Below are 14209 nucleotides of genomic sequence, written 5' to 3'. Positions count from 1 at the left end.
TGTTACATCCCAACAGCAATGCATGAGAAATCCCGCTTCTCTACATCCTCACAACTTTTCCTATTGTAACTAGTTTTTATTTTATCTCTTCTAATAGTTTTGTAGTTGTTCTTAATTTTGATTTTAATTTGCATTTCCCAAATGACTGCTAATGTTGAACATCCTTTTTTTGTGCTTTTTTACAATCCATGTATCTTTGTCAGAGAAGTGTCTCTTTGTTTTGCCCATTTTCTAATTGTATTGTTATTTTTTCTCACTGTTCAGTTTTGAAAGGTTTTTTTTTTAAGTGTATATTTTAGCTCTGAGTCCTCTTTCAGATATGTGGTTGTAAATATATTCATCCAGTCTGTAACTTTTCTTTTCATCTTCTTAACAATGTATTTCATAAAGCAGAAGTTTTAAATTTCAATGAAGTCTAGTTTACTTTTTTTTTCCTTTTATGAATTATGCTTTTGGTGTCATATCTAAAAAGTTTCACTAGGCACTATTTTCTGAAAATTTTCTATGATTTTTTGTAAAGGATTTTATAGTTTTCTGTTTAAGTCTGTGATTCATTTTGAGTCAATTTTTTTTACAAAGTATGAAGTTCAGATAAAGTTGCTTTTTGTTTATTTGTTTTGATTGTAGATACTCAATTGCTCCAACACCATTTTAGCACCATTTTTTTGAAATGGCTATATTTCCTCCATTGAATTCTTTTGCATCTTTGTCAAAAATTAGTTATGTAAGACTATTTCTGAGTTCTCTATTCTGTTCAATTAATCTATGTGTCTATCCCACCACCATTCCTGGTTATTTTAACTATATATAAGTCTTCAAATGAGGTAGTATAGTTCCTCCCACTTTACTTTTATCAAAATTATTTTAGTTCTTCAAGTTCCTTTGTATTGCTATATACATACAGTTAGAATAAGTTTGTGTATGTCTAAAATATTGCTAGGATTTTGATAGGAATTGTGTTTAAAATATATATAAATTTTGGGATAATTGGGATAATATTTATTGAGATTTTCAATCCATGAGCATGGCACGTTTCCTATTTACTTTGAACTTCTTTAATTTCTTGAAACAACATTGTATAATTTTCAACATACTAGTTTAAGTTTTGTAAGATTTATACCTATTTCACTTTTTTAACCATTCCTAATATATGGAAATAGAATAGGTTATTATATGTTAATCTTGTATTGTCAAAATAAATTCATTTATTCTAAGTTTGCTTTTATATTTCTTGGGATTTTTGACATATATCATTGTTTCATATATGCGTAAGATTAGTATTCAGTTTTATTTTTTCCTGTTCCGTTGATACATCTTTTATTTCCTCATTTCTTTTTTTAAAAATTTATATGGCTTTATTGTTATGGCTAGAACTTCCAATACTGTGTTGGATAGCTGTAGTGAGTGTAGCCACCCTTGCTTTTTTTCCCTGATCTTCAAGGAAAAGCATTCTGTCTTTCATCATTAATTACGGTATTAGCTGTGGAGGTTTTTTGTTGGTGGTGGTTTTTTGTTTTGTTTAGTTTTGTTTTTGGTAAATGTTCTTTATAAAATTGAGAAACTTCTATATTCTTAGTTTTCTGAAAACTTTTTTTGAAAATCACGAATGGTGTTGAATTTTCTTAAATGCTTTTCCTGCATCAGTTGATATCGTGTTTTTTTGTTTTTTTGTTTGTTTGTTTTTTGTTTTTTGTTTTTAAATTTTGTAGTCTGTTACTATGAAGGATAGCATTGATTATGGAATACTGACTCAGCCATTTTTTAGTTGTTCTATCAATTATTATCAGAGGAGTGTTGTAATTTCCAACTATGATTTTAGATCCATCTATTTTCTCTTTTAATTCTATCGGGTTTGGTTCACACATGTTGCAGCTCTCTGGTTTGGTAATGTACATTTTGGATTGCTATACTTTCCTAACAAATTGACTCCTTTCTCTTTAAGTAATGGTAATCTCAGCCCCCAGCAATTTTCTATGAAGTGTAAGATATCTAATGTGAACTGAGGCTCATCTGCTTTCATTTGATTCATGTTTGCAATGGTATATATTTCTCTGTTTTTTTATAATTTCTCAACCTACATATATTATTAAATTTGAAGTGAGTTTTTTGTAGTCATCACATACCTGGGTCATATTTTCAATCTACTCTACCAAATGTACATTGTTTAATTGGCAGATTTCATTTACTTACTGATGTGTTGGAGATTAACTCTGCCATTTTAATTTTTTGTGTTCTCTTTGTTCTCCTTGTTTTATTTTTCTTCTCTGTTTTCTGTTTTCCTGCCTCCCAGTGGGTTATTTGAACAATTTTAACAATTGTATTTTTATTTATTTTAGCATTTTTTAGTGTATCTATTTGTATAGGATTTTTAGTGGTTATTCTAGGTGTTATATGCACCAGCTTGTCACAGTCCACTAGTGTCAACACCTTACTTTATGAGCTAAGTGTAGAAATATCACTACTCTTTGAATCTCTTTTGCTTCCCAATTTAAAATTGGCTTCAGTATTTCTTCTGCATACATTAAGAATCACACCAGAGCATTATACATTTTGCTTCAACCGTCAAACATAATTTAGCACACTTAAGTCTAGGATAGTTTATTCTGTTTACCTATACTTTTGCTCCTTTTGTCTTCTTTGTTCTTTCCTCATTGAAATAAAGTTTCTAAGTTTCTCTGAGAATTCCTTGAAATTTTTCTCCCTGAACTGTATTTTTGCTCAATACAGAATTTTGAGTTGACAGTTCTTTGCTTTTAGCGCTTGAAAAACATGCAACATCTTTTTGAAATTTATAGTTTCTGATAACTCTTGTCATTCAAAAATTTTTCCCCTGTAGGTTAAGTTTCATTTCTCATGTGCTACTTTCTATTATTTTTTTCTCTATTGAGTGTTCAGAAGTTTTACTATGTTTTCTCTATTATTAATTTATTTGGGTTCAGCCTGTTCTAGGTTTGCTGATTTTTTTTTTTTTTTTTTTTTTTTTTTTTGAGACGGAGTTTTGCTCTTGTTGTCCAGGCTGGAGTGCAATGGCGCTATCTCGGCTCACCACAACCTCTTGCCTCCTAGGTTCAAGCGATTCTCCTTCCTCAGCCGCCTGAGTAGCTGGGAATATAGGCATGTGCCACCACACCCAGCTAATTTTGTATTTTCAGTAGACATGGGGTTTCTCCATGTTGTTCAGGCTGATCTCAAACTCCTGACCTCTGGTGATTTGCCTGCCTCTGCCTCCCCAAGTACTGGGATTACAAGTGTGAGCCACCACACCTGGCCTAAACTTCTTGAATCTGTAGATTTATGTCTTATAGTAAATTTTTGGATATTATTCATCATTTTTTTCAAATACTGTTTCAATTGCACCCTTATTTTGTTTTTGAAACTCTGATGACACAAATGTTAGATCTTTTGTTACAGTCTCACATGTCCCTGAGATTTATTTTATTTTAGTCTACTTTCTCTTTGTGGTTCACCCTAAGTAATTCCTGTGCTTCTATCTTCAGATTTACTGATTCTTTATTCTATCTACTCTTGAGCCCATTCATTGCATTTTAAATTATGGTTATTTTGTTTTTCTGTTCTAAATTTTTTTTTTCCATCTTTTATTTTTTGGCTGAGACTCTTTTACTTTGCTGAATCTCTTTGTACACACTATTTTTTTCATTTCTTTTGAGCATATTTATTTACTGTTTATTAAAGCCTTTTTGTAATACCCTTGTTTGATAATTCTAATATCTCTGTAATTTTGATGTTGGCATCCATCTATTGATCTTTTTGCAAGTAGAAATGTTTTTGGTTCTTAGTATAGTAAATAATTTTTATTAAAAACTGGATATTTGGGTATTATAAGACTCCAGAAATTATTTAAATCATCTGTTTTAGCAGTTTTCCTCTGATACATTTCCAAGGGGAAAGGGGTCACCACTTATGAATGCCAGACTGGAGTGAAAGTCTAGGTCTCCGACTCAACTTTCCTTGACCCCTGGGGAGAAAGAACTCCATGTTACTGATGAGCTGCTGTGGAAATTCAGGTTCCTTGCTAGGCCTACTCCACTGAAACTACTCTGGCTGGAAGGGGAATTACTGCTCATTACTGCTTCCTACGTGACCTCTATTAATACTATAGTGGAGTGGGGGAAGGGAAGTAGCCTCTTTACTTATGAGTGGTTGTTAAATTTCTGGCTCTCTACTAGGTGCCCTCTGACACCACTCCAGTAAGGAAAGAGAGACACGTACCATTATTGCCTGGTGTGAAAGGAAGTCCTGACTCTTCAAATTAGCCTTCTCTAACACTTTCCTGGCTGGGAGGGAGGTTTACAGAGCCTTGTTGCAGCCTGATGAGAGTGGAAATCCAGTCTCCTCATGGTCCTTTGCTGGCAGGGATGGGGTGGGGCTGCCAATATTCTTTGTGGTATTTGACTGAAGTAGATCAATTATTGTCTAAAAGCTTTTTATCTCTTTATTTTGCCCCTTTATTAGTATTTGTTAGAGAGGGCATGCTTTTGTTTTGGACTTTTAAATCTATACTGTTGCAGTTTCTGAGTTACCAGCTTCTTTAGCACCTAGTCTGGAATGCATGAGACAAGAAGGAAACCCCAGGAACTCGCCATTATATTTTCTCAGGTCCTCAGGTTCCTAACCAGACTGCCTTCTATTCTCTACCATTCAAAGTCATTCTATATGTGTTTTATATGTTATGTCAGTGTTTATAGTGTACTTAATGGAAAGAGTAAGGAAGCATACATCTAATCCATCCTTCCAAATTCAAACCCCTCTTTAACAGTCTTTAAATTATAAATTAATCTTTTTCTAGTGTGCTCAACCCAGGCTTTCATCTATCTGAGAGTGTTACTTCAGCTGAGCTTGTTCATTATCATTATAGAATACAATGTAAGTGATGTCTACAAAGGAAACATTACAATTAAAGGATGAAAACTTTATGTGTGATGAACTTAATCACAGAACTCTGACCGAGTATTTTAAAACACCCGGGCTGTGTTTTTAGGCCACCAAAATGACTATATTCCTATCATATCATATCAAAATGGCTATATTTCTACATAAAAATATCTATATATTTTTATGTTTCTGTCACCATTGATGATTGTCCCTGTCAATCAGAGAAATTTTGTGGCAATATACATAAATTGTGAAGATGACCACATTTAGTGGAAAGACATCATGGTTAGAAATGAATGAAAAGTAAAATATTTTGTGAATGTAGTTGAAGTTTAAACTAGCAATTTTAGGTTAAATAATAGCTAAAACTGGAGAGAAAACTGAAATAAATAACAGGAGACCTAAATCCTTGTGAGGTTTTAGCTAGTAAATGGTGAAGAATCAAAGACAAATCTGTTTCTTTGGATTCTATTTTAGCTCTTGCAAGATAAAGGGATTGAAATAACAAGTAATCTCTAAGGTTCCTTTCTGAATAATTGGATGGAATATGTATATTTAGTGGTTCAGTTGTGTGAAATACTGCTGCTTGGTCATGGGACATCTCAGTCCTTATCAGAGGAGATTCACTTTTGTGTACTCAATGCTTACTCTCCATTTCTCAGTTCCTCTGGATATGATTGGATGAGCTAGCCTGACAGTTGGTTTCAGTTTTATTGTTATTATTATTATTGATAAAATAAGATGTAGTTAAACATGACAACTAAATTTGATTTGTTTGTTTGTTTTTCTTAGATATTAAGGCTGAAATGTATTTGGACCACAAGATAGGGATACGCCCTCATGGATAAATCATAAATAACAACAAAGTATCAAAGCTAAATATACAAGATTAATTAGAATTTCTAGATGTAATTTTGGTAGAAAAGTAAACATTTTTATTGTATACTGGTACATATTCTTTCTTGGCATTAGCATGCAAATGCTTCTGCAGGTGTGAGTGCACACACACAGGCACACAAATCCACACACATTTTTACGTGTATTGAAAGATATTTAAGACACTGGCATTAGGTATAAAAAATACTTGAATGGAACATGTTCCAATATTCTATAATTGGGACAAGTCTGCAGTCTAAAGAATATTTGCCCAGCCCCTACAGTTTCTACATGAGGCATGTTAAATGGTTAAGTCTTAGAACAAACAAAATTATGCTCTTTTGCAGTCATTATAATCTAGGAGTTACACTTACATGGATCTGTCAGTTTTAATTGGATTTATAAGGTAAGGTTTATCTGTGATCATTTATGGATGATCTAATTTTCCATTACTCAAAGAGCAAATCCAGATGCTATCAGGAACTCTTAATGCTTTTATTCCTGTCTCCTCTGAGAAAGGAGAGAAGGATTGTGGCGAGACAATAGCAAGTTTTAAATATTTTTATTAGCTTATTTTTTCCAAATTTTTTTTCTGTTGGCCATATCAATGTTCAGAAACCAACTTTGTTATTCCCAAATGACTCACTTATCTTGATTATTCATGTATAATGGTTGTGTTATTTTTCAGTGTGGGATCAAATGGCTTTTCAAAAGTGAACTCAGCTTATTTCATTATGACCGATTTTCTGATGTTCCATACAATTTTCACTGTAGAATGAAAGCAGCAGCATGAAAGTAATGATGGATTAATATTTAATATAATAATTTCTCAAATGATTGTTATTTATATTTATTATGATTCCACCTCAGACATGAATTTACTTCAAAAATAGTTTGTTCTAGAGAAGTCAGGATTTTTCTAAATTATCTTGTGACCTGGGACACACTGTCAAGTTTTAGAAGAGATTAAGAGGACTAAATACACATGCCAAGTCAAGATTTAAGGCAAAACAGATAAAATGTGTAAAAAAATCAGATCCGCCACACAAACATTCACTGAGAACTATGTGCCAAAAATTGATTTTATTAACTCATTTTGTGTAATAGTGTTTATTTGTATATGACATATATTTTATTTTGGAAAATAGAGATAACTTACATTTATTTAAATATATTTATCTGTAATTACATAACTCTAATGTAAAGGATTATATTATAAAGCAGTTTAATCAACTTTTTTGTTTTAACAGTATTCCAAGCCTGTACTAATTTATTCTGACTCTGCTGATAAAGACATACCCCTGGGCAATTTGCAAAAGAAAGAGGTTTAATTGGACTTACAGTTCCACGTTGCTGGGAAAGCCTCACAATAGTGGTGGAAGCAAGGAGGAGCAAGTCACATCTTACTTGGATGGTAATGGGCAAAAAGAGAGCTTGTGCAGCACGTCTCCCATTTTTTAAAACCATCAGATCTTGTGAGACACATTTACTATCACAAAAAGAGCAAGCACAGGAAAGACCTGCCCCCATAACTCAATCATTTCCCACTGGGTTCCTCCCACAACATGTGGGAATTATGGGAGCTACAAGATGAAATTTGGGTGGAGACACAGAGCCAAACCATATCAAAATCCTATTTTTTTTCCCTTTTTCTAGCTAAGTATAATAACTAATCATTTGATTTTTCATCAGTAATACTCTTACTATATTTCAAAATTATTATTCTAAGTATTGTTTAAAATTATTTTTATTGAGCCTATATTAAGCCTATATTAAGCCCTGAGTCTGTTTTTTCTTCAGAAAAATAGTACTTAATAAGCCCTGTTTGTTGTTTGCCATTTGTAGGCTAAAATTAATTGAACATTTTTTATTTATTTCAACTATATAGCTGCACTGATCTTCAACAGTTTTTCTTGCTTACCTACCACTTAGTCTTTCAGTGTAATATTTTCAGACCACAAAAATGATCATGTTTCCCCTCTAAAACTTTTCTGTGGCTTCATATAACACTGTGAAGAATACCTGAAATCCCTAACATATTTTGTTGACTACAGGACCTGGTTTCTCTCCTACTTAGCAACCTCTTCATAATGGTTCATGTGTTAGTTTGCTAAGACTACCATAACAAAATACGACAGACTAGGGACTTAAACAACAGAAATTTATTTTTTCATAGTTTTGTCAGCAGGAAGTCCAAGATCAATGTGCTTACAGGTTTTGTTTCTCCTGTGGCCTCTTCCTTTGGCTTTTGGATGGCCACTTTCTCACTGTGTCTGCACATGGTCTTTCCTCTGTGAAGATATCCCTGGTTTCTTCTTTGCTCTTATAAGGACACCTGTTATATTGAAGTGAATACCTACTTTTATGATTCAGTTTAATCTTACCTCTTTATTGTTCCTATCTGCAAATACAGTCACTTTCGTGGTAAGGGGTTCGACATAGAAATTTGAGGTAGACAAAATATAGCTCATACTAGTCCATCCTCCATGAAATCTCTGTTTTGGCTTGCTGTTTTATTCCCAAGGTCTGTCATCATACCTACATATAGCAGAGACTCAAGAAATATTTGTTGAAAGAATTAAAGAATTAGAGAATTGGCCAGGCGTGGTGGCTCGTGCCTGTAATCCTAGCACTTTGGGAGGCTGAGGTGGGCAGATCATTGGAGGCCAGGAGTTCGAGACCAGGTTGGCCAACATAATGAAACCTCGTCACTACTAAAAACATAAAAATTAGCTGGGCGTGGTGGTGGGCGCCTGTAATCCCAGCTGCTTGGGAGGCTCAGGCAGAAGAATCGCTTGAACCCGGGAGGCGGAGGTTGCAGTGAACAGAGATTGTGCTACTACATGACACAGCAAGACTCCATCTCAATAATAATAATAACAATTAGTAAACCTAAATATTTGTCATGTAATATGCATGCTTAAGCACCCTACAAGACTTTAGAAATAAAGAGATGAATTACATAAGGAACCTATTTTCACAGAGCTAAAATAGGCACACACATACAGATATACTCAAACCCCTAAATAAAATAGTATATAAAGTTACACTCTTTAGTTCTTTGGTTCCAATTTGTTTTACCTTTAAGATGGTGATATGTTTATATTTAGAGGAGGTGCCCCACACATACAAAGAGCTGAACATAAACAGTGACTGCCCATTGAGAGTAATTCTGTAACAACTGCACTCCCACTCCAGTTCCTGTGCACTATGCCTTGGGCAGCTGTTCCAATTTTGACCCAAGCCAACTTAGAAAATGTAACTGCCTCATTCATTCTTCTCTCTTTGTAGGAGTTTACTGCAATGGTGGCAGAAATAAAGTGCTATGGCACACAGAGGAATTTGCAATTAACAGTCTTCACATTGGAGAATAAATTGAGATCTGTGTGAAAGAATATATCAGTAAGAAGAGCATAAGGAAGTCTTCTAAAAAGAAGAAACAGCATGAGAAAAAATGAACCTAGGAATGTGAGCCTGGAAAGGCAGCTTTGTTAGGCTTGACTATGTAATGAGTGTTGAAATAAGAAGTGATACACGTTGATGCACAAAAAAATTAGTTTGGGAAAGATTGGAAAAAATCATGAATGTTTTCTGAATAAATTATAACCTACATACTGTAAGTCTGGGAATATCATGATCACCTTTGTGTTTTAGAAAGATAATATGGCCACAATGTGAAAGATAGACTAGAATGAAAGGAATGGTGGAATAGGAAATGAGGGGATTGATGCAGTTAATCTGTATTTTTAACTGAAAAGACCTATATGCTAGTTTTGTACACAGGTGATAGCATAGAGCCTGGAATATTCTAATTGAAACCATAAACTGACTTCTGTACTTACAAGCTGCCATTATGTGATATGATAACATTTACTGGTCAATATTTTCATTAAAACTATTTGGTAGTGCTAGCCAAAGAGACAGTTAACAAATACTAGTCTAGAAAGATACTTCTCTTTGGATAAATACGTGAGGGAGACAATATAAAAAAAAAAAAAAGCTCACATGGAGCATACATTAATAAAATACTGCAGAAGCAAAAAAATGAATCATTCAAAAATGAAAAGGATATAAGACAAAAATAAAAGTTAAAGAAAAATGCAGTAGTAGAATTAAAATTCATATTCTAAATATTAAAACATAAAACGTACAAGTAGTATTCACATTTCAGCAAATTGGATCAGTGATATAGAGAAAAAACACGAAGAAATCTCCAGATGCCTGAGGGAAAAAATATGTGATGCATGATAAGTATTAAATGTGTTTGATAAATTTGACACAACAAGTAAATAAGAGAAGGAAAGGTTAGTTAAAAAGTAGTAATAAGAAAATTTGTTAACTACTTGGAAAAAATTAAAATTAGACCCTCATCTGATATCATGCTCTAGAGGAAACTAAAGTCGGCCAGGAAAATGGGAGAGGGTAATATTTTACTGATCTCAGGATAGGGGATTACTGATCTCACAATGGGGAATTACATTAAAGTATACATAATATAAAATATCAAAAGAGAAAAAAATGAAAAATTTAAGGCCATGTTCATCTTTGTAATTCATAATGTACTATATACATTTTTAAAACATGAAAAACCATGAATAATTATATAAAACATTGTAATAAACTTAATGATAGCCTCTCACTTCTAATATTACATAATTTAATCCTCACACACAACCCTTTTAGGTAGGTACCATAGTTAGCCCCATGGCACAGGAGGAAGAAACTGGGGCACAGAGTGGGTCAGTAACTTCAGGTCGCAGGAATGCCAGGTGTATAACTGGAATATGAAATAAGGTTATCTTTCAATTCTTCGTTTTCATCCTCTCCACAATTCTACCTCTGTAATTTCTGTGTGAGCTAAGATTTGGTTCAAGTTACAGAAAACAACTAGTGAAAGATTTAAAACAAATAGGTAGGATATTGCTTCCTTTCCAACTTGGACCCAGCAGAATGACTCCCACAAAGAAGGGTGGCAGGAAGCAAAAAGGGCCATTCTGCCAGCAACGAGGTGGTGACCTGAGAATACACCATCAACATTCACAAGCACATCCATGGAGTGGGCTTCAAGAAGCGTGCGCCTCAGGCACCCAAAGAGATTCAGAAATTTGCCACGAAGGAGATGGGAACTCCAGATGTGAGCTTTGATACCTGGCTCAGCAAAGCTGTCTGGGCCCAAGGAATAAGGAATGTCTCACACCGAATCTGTGTGTGGTTGTTGAAAAAACGTAATGAGAATGAAGATTCACCAAATAAACTCTATGCTTTGGTTACCTATGTGCCTGTTCCCGCTTTCCAAAATCTACAGTCAGTCAATGTGGATAAGAATTAATCGCTGATTGTCAAATACATCAAAGAAACTTATAAAATTGCAAAAGAAAAAGAAAAGAAAAAAGAAAAAGGTAGGGTATTATGTGGACATTGGGTCATTCTTTTCAACTCCCTCCTCCAACATTTTCAGTTCCATGCTGTTACATATGATATTATTAGATCTGTTCCTACAAAGTTCTATCTTAGAACACACATATGCACAGCATTCCCTAATCCAGAAATCAAAGGAAACTTTAGATATACAAATCTCGTTTTCTTAGCAGCAAAGGAAAATTATAACTGTTTTTATCTATCTGTCCATCTATCTTCCCATTTTTTTTTCCTTTCCCTCTTCTCCTCCTCCTCCTTTCTCTTCATTATTGTCACCATGACCATTTATATAGATATAGATCTTATATACATAGATATAGACCAAGATATAGATCTTATATACATAGCATATCTTTTATTTTCCAAAATAATAGCAAATCTTACCTTTCAGTGATACATTTAGATTTTTTTTTTTTTAATTTTTAACTTTAGGTATTCTGTATTTTCCAACTCTTCTATAAGAAATGAGAATTTCCGTAATTTTTAGATATTTCACATATTTTTTGATACTGTTTGAATGTGTGTTTTGTCCAAATCTCATATTGAAATGTAATCTCCAGTGTTGGGGTTGGGGCCCGATGGAATTGATTGGACAATTGGGGTGGTCTTCTCATGAATGGTTTAGCACCATCCCACTTGTTACTCTCCTCATGATTGTGAGTGACTTTTCATTAGATGTGACGTGGACATTTAAAAGTGTACCATAGCACCTCCCCGCTCTGTTTCTTGCTCCTTCTCTGGGCATGTGATGTACCAGCTTCACCTTCACCTTCCGCCATGATTGTAAGTTTCCTGAGGCCTCCCCAAAAGCCCACCAGATGCCAGCATCATGCTCCTGTATAGTCTGCATAACCATGAGCCAATTAAACCTCTTTTCTGTATAAATTACCCAGTCTCAGGTATTTCTTTATGGCAATATGAGACATTTAAAAAATTTAAATAAGGCCAAGTACGGTGGCCCACGCCTGTAATCCGAGCACTTTGGGAGGCCGAGGCAGGCGGATCACGAGTTCAGGAGATCAAGACCATCCTAGCTAACATGGTGAAACCCCGTCTCTACTAAAAATACAAAAAATTAGATGGGCATGGTGGCAGACACCCGTAGTCCCAGCTACTAGGGAGGCTGAGGCAGAAGAATGGTGTGAATCTGGGAGGCAGAGCTTGCAGTGAGCAGAGATCATGCCACTGCACTCCAGCCTGGGCGACAGAGTAACACGCTGTCTCCAAAAAAAAAAAAAAAAAAATTAAATTAAATAAAAGTGATGATTCACCATGGCATCAACATGCCGTGGTCAAACAAAAATGCTAATGATGATTCAGTAAAAGTTAAATGTTTGCAACACTGAAACCTAAAGCTGACAATCTGATATGAACCTCTGAAAGGTACCTCTAAAATTATAAGATATGTAAGTCTGAATTTAAAAAAAAAAAAAAAAAAAGTGATGACACTTCTATTTCGCTTTGAAAACCATAGATCTTAGAAACTTACATCTATATTAACCAGAAAGATAAGATAGCAATCTTGCTAGTTCATGAGTTCTCATTTTAAAGCATCTTTAAAAAATCATTTTAACCATAAAAAATGTCATCATAGTAAAATAAAAGCCAGGAAAAACTCCAATAATTCACCTATCATCTGATGACATTTTAGTCTATATCCTTTCAGTATTTTCTCTAGGCATGTATGTGTTTATTAGTTATCAAGTGTGTAAAGTAAAAATAGTCATTTATAATTGTTTGGTTTCTATGGGTCAGGGATTTGAAAGTGGTTTGGCTGGATATTTTTGACTAATCTCTCTAATGAGTTTACCATCAGATGTTGGCTGAGGTTTTAGTCATTTAAAGGCCTTCCTGAGATGGGAAAAATCATTGCCTAGGTAGTCAATTACTTGGCTTTCAGGTTGGTACTGGCTGTTGGTGGGAAGCCTCAGTTCCTTTCCATAAGGGCCTCTTCACTTGGTTAGCTTAGTATTCATCTACCTTTTTGACTATTTCTTCAGCAAGCGATCTATGAGAACTAGAGGTGGGTATTTTTATGATCTAGCCCTGGAAGTCATGTTCCATAAATCTACCATATACAAATGGTTGTATCTGTGAGACAACATGGAAGGGCAGTATACAAATATGTGAATAACAGGAGTCAAGTTTGTTCTGAGTGCCATATTGGGGGTTGGCTCCTACAGGTATTTATTATAATGAATAAATTTGGGATTTACAAGTATAGTTTTTATTTTTTATTTTATTTATTTGTTTATTTTGAGATAGGGTCTCGCTTTGTCGCCCAGCAGGCTGGAGTGCAATGGCGCGATCTAGGTTCACTGCAACCTCCTATTCCCGAGTTCAAGCAATTCTCCTGCTTCAGCCTCCAAAGAACCTGGGATTACAGATGCCCACCACCATGCCTAGCTAATTTGTGTGTGTGTGTGTGTGTATGTGTATTTTTTTTTTTTTTTTTTTTTTTAATAGAGAAGGATTTTGACCATGTTGGCCAGGCTGGTCTCAAACTCCTGACCTCAGGTGATCTGCCTGCCTCGGCCTCCCAAAGTGCTGGGATGGCAGGCGTGAGACTCCACGCCTGGCCAGTTTTAAGTATTTTAATTTTTTTAAATTTAGTCGATGTTTCAAGTCATTAATAAACTTTGAAACATTGTGTTTAATTTCAAAATAATGTTTCATTATGTAGCTGTGTGCAATTGTGTAGCCATTATTTAACCTATATTCTGTTATTGGAACAATTAGATTCTTTTGTTTGTTATCGTTTTAAAACAACTGATGAGAACATTTAGTGCTAAATTTTTAGACAGAAAATAATTAATATAGATGTTTGAACTGGATCCAATGATACAAGTCGGATTGATAAACCTTATATTGCCTGCTGTTCTCATAAAAAGTTATTTCAATTTACTTTCCCTTTATTTGAGTTATTATTTTTTTCCGATTTGACAATCAAAGTGTAGTTTCTTATTTTTGTTTTAATTAATATTTCTTTGTTAATTCTTATGTTTTGGCTCTATTGAGGTGT

At 34.2% G+C, this 14209-nt stretch overlaps 2 long non-coding RNA genes across 2 annotated transcripts in view; both read left to right on the top strand.

Moving 5' to 3' along the window:
* LOC119625894 (uncharacterized) overlaps nucleotides 1-14209 on the top strand; it is a 230081-nt gene that overhangs the window by 8213 nt on the left and 207659 nt on the right. The window lies entirely within an intron of this gene.
* LOC140709225 (uncharacterized) lies at nucleotides 3005-12069 on the top strand. The gene is made up of 2 exons (XR_012089628.1): nucleotides 3005-7183; nucleotides 9061-12069. It is a non-coding gene; the product is annotated as an uncharacterized lncRNA (long non-coding RNA).

Source organism: Chlorocebus sabaeus, chromosome 20, assembly GCF_047675955.1.
Source record: "Chlorocebus sabaeus isolate Y175 chromosome 20, mChlSab1.0.hap1, whole genome shotgun sequence".
Lineage (NCBI taxonomy): Eukaryota > Metazoa > Chordata > Mammalia > Primates > Cercopithecidae > Chlorocebus > Chlorocebus sabaeus.
This window is presented reverse-complemented; position numbering and strand designations above follow the sequence as displayed.